Source organism: Budorcas taxicolor, chromosome 2 (assembly GCF_023091745.1).
Source record: "Budorcas taxicolor isolate Tak-1 chromosome 2, Takin1.1, whole genome shotgun sequence".
Classification (NCBI taxonomy): Eukaryota; Metazoa; Chordata; class Mammalia; order Artiodactyla; family Bovidae; genus Budorcas; species Budorcas taxicolor.
The window spans coordinates 35,203,730-35,207,306 of record NC_068911.1 but is presented as its reverse complement, the minus strand read 5'-3'; positions in this window follow the sequence as shown (position 1 = coordinate 35,207,306).

The following is a 3,577-nucleotide window of genomic DNA, read 5'->3' as shown; positions in this document are numbered from 1 at the left end:
GTGATTTTATTGGTTCCTGTTTCCCATTCTGATTCCTGTTTTGTCCTTGGGTGGTTCACTGAGCTGGTGCCTACTCAGGTTCTAGGGGAAGAGCTCAGCCCTTTGGGACCCTAGAGTCGCTCTTTTCCATGCAGCGGTTTCCACGATGCTGTGGGATGGTACCTGCAACTGGCGCAGAGCCTTCCTCCACACTTCTCTGTCTTCTGGGTTAGTATCCAGTGGGCCTTGCAAGTGTCCGTAACTTCTTATGTCGAAAAACTGTTGAGTCTTACTCAGACTGTCCCAACCCTTATTACGAGGTGGAGGGCGTGCTGTTTCCCCGCCCTGATTGGAGCTCCCCTGGGCAGGTCCCCAAGGCCGGCCCCGGCCCAACCCCACCCCGCACTGTCCGGATTCCCTCAACCTGCTTCCCATTCTCCAGATGACTTCAGACCTCCTGCCATCCTTCCCGCCGCTTCTGTAGTCTTATACCAGGTCCAGCCCAGCCCAAGCTCCCCCAGTCATGTCGTCCATCTCTTCTTCAGACATTCTCCCAGGTGGCTCAAACGGTAGAGAATCTGCCTGCAATACAGGAGACCCAGGTTCTATCCCTGGGTCTGGAGGATTCCCTGGACAAGGGAATGGCTACTCATTCTAGTACTCTTGGTGGGACAATCCCAGGGACAGAGGAGCCTGGTGGGCTACGGTGCAAAGGACACGACTCAGCACGGATGCTCAGGTGGGATTATAGCCCCCACCACACATGCAACAGAGCTGACTTTTCAGGGGAGCACTTGGAAGAGTGGGAGCCGCCGCTCACTTCATCATCCCCAGAAAACCCTGAGGCAGAACTGACAGGCGAGGGGGTCCCTCCCTGCCTTCCAGGACGGTAGACACTGTCGCAAGAAATGTAAACACAGTAGCTCAGTGTTGAGCAAGAGGGAAGCAGAGAGGTCACCCCAGGTCAGCTTGGGGCTGTTAAGAAAGCTTCCTGCCTCCCTCTTTCCCTTCCCCAGGCCCCACCCCACCCCCACCCCCAGCACTCTGGAAGCTGACCTGGGCTCGAGGGCTTAGGAAACCTCAGGGGAAAGACCATACCAGCAGCTACCGGCTCCAGCAAGGCCCTTATGAACCTCAGTGAGGAGCTTGAACTTGATCCCAAGGGAGGGATCTGTGCGACAGGTCTGTCCAGCTCCCGGGCGGGGAGTGACTGGAGGCCTGGCTGAGGAACCAGTTGGGCAGACCGGGCAGACGTCTGGGTGAGTCTGGGCGAGGTGAGGCGCCTCGGCGGTCGATTCACTTCCTGTCTCCCCAGGCAGGGCCCGCTCGGCCGGGGCTGCACATCTGCCCACCCGCCCGCCAAGCCTCCACAAACCCCAAAACCCCTTTCTGCAGCTCCTCCTGTCCCCTGCACCCTGGCTGCCACCGAACCCTCCCTCGTGCTAACTGCCAGCTCCAGCCTCTCCCTGAACGAGTTGGATGGGCTGGTCATAATTTTTCCTAATGTGCTCTGACCATCAGTATGCTCTTACATTAAAGATGTTCACCTGCGCACCACCCCAAAGTCATCACTTGCCTCTCGAGGAAGACCTTCCCAGCCTCTCCTGCCCCCTGCATTTCCCCCACCCACCCCCATGCCCTTGGAAACCCCAAACCTGGGCCGCCTCCCCTGTCTGCCCATGCTCACACTGGAAACAGGGAAATGCATCAACAGGGCACTTCATAGCTTGCCGGCCAAGTGGCATTTTCTGTTGTCTGGAAGCCACATCCCTTTGCTCAGCTCACCTACATGCGAGGGTGCTCATTAAGGAACAAGGCATAGATGATCCCACTTTCTTACTCATCCCCCCCAAAAAAGACTGAATGACTGTATCAGCCTCCTTTGGGGAGATGCAGCCCCCCTTCCCCACTTTCCCGCCCCCCCACCTGCTGGCTTCAAGGAAGAACTCCCTGCAGCCAGATTCCACCCAGATTCCACCTTAACACAGAATGCCAAAGGCCAGACTCTCTGGCAAAACCATTTATTGAGAAAGGTGCTGGTGAGAGGAAAGACCTGGAGTCAGGAATCCGGATTCTGTCCCCAGCTCGGTCGAGAACACCATATATCCTCCCAGAGCCTCTGGGATAACTGAGATTGTGTTTTCAGTGCGGAGGGGTCCCTTCCAGCCCTCACGACACAAAGTGAGAATGGAGCATTTACAAAGGAGTCTCCCAGAGAGAGGACCCACACGTCACCTGGAGGAGCAGATCCGACTTCCAGCCCACTAGCAGGCTGCTGAGGTCACATGGAGGACCAACCATGTACCAGGGTGAGGGCAAGACAGTGGAGTTGCCTGAGGGAGCGGGTGGCAAAGACACAGGCTCTCAATCTCAAGGATGGGTCTCCAGGTGACTTCACTCAAAGTGTGGTCCATACCCAACAGACAGGGGTCTCTGGGGGCCACCTGGGGACCACCCAAGGCTGGAGGGGAGACGGCCACTGTGGACCAGCAGAAGGCAGAGTGGGAAAGACCCTTCAAGGGGGCACGAAAGGCCGGGAAAAAAGATCAGCTTCCTTAACTGTGACGTTTCACCGCGCACTGGTAACCAACACTTACTAGCCTACTTAAAAACAACTCCGGTAGTCATTTCGTGATGTATGGAGATATCAAATCGCTGTGTTGTGCACGGGGAACTAAGATTGTGTTGTAGATCAGTTATACTTAAAAACACACACACAACTCCACTGGTCCTCAGCAAAATAGCTCTGGCCTCTGACCCCCTCGCAGAAATTCAGATACACTGGATGAGGCCCCACTATCTTTCAAGGGCTCGCGCCTCCCTGTATTGCCAAATGGACCCTTGACTACATATTTCATGGGTGTGGCCACATATTTCAAGATGTGTGACACATGTTTTTCCCATATTTCCCAGCTATTTCTATTTTTAAATCACAACTAAAGCTGAACCAAGCCACACCAAAGGAAAGCCTTAAGGATCTGTTTACTGGAAATATCCACAAAGGTCTGCAATGTCAACAGCAAAGTGCAAACAGAACTGGCTCCGGCGAGAGCTTGAGTTCTTAAAGGAAAAAAAAAATCCTAAGCAGTTCACACCAGTTTTCTAGAAAACTCCACCAAAGGCCTATTTCTCCTTCAACTTGTGACTTCACCAGGCTCCCAGGTAGCAAACCACCTGCTCTTTTCTAGATGGATCCCAAGAAAGATCCCTTTGGAAACAAACACCCTCCCGGTCTCCACACTCCCCACCCTTCCCCACCACCTCCCGGATGGGTGGCTGAGCCAGGATTGCTCAATCACAGACAGACAGACAGGATCAGGCTTCAAAGAGAATGAGGACTCGCCTCTGAGCACACGGCTGCCACATGGAGGACTCAGGGCTGCCATTCGCCCAGTCTCACCTCCTGCTGCAGTCACGAAGACCCCCGCGCTCCCTGCCCCCAGCCCCTTGGAACAACCAGCTCAGAACCATAAAAGTCTGCTCTGCCCAGGGCCAGGGAGAGACTCACGCTTGGGGGCAGAGGGCGGGATGGTGCGCACACTTGGGTGAAAATTCTTCCTGGGAAATCACTCAGGGTCCATGTCACTATCCAGAGGAC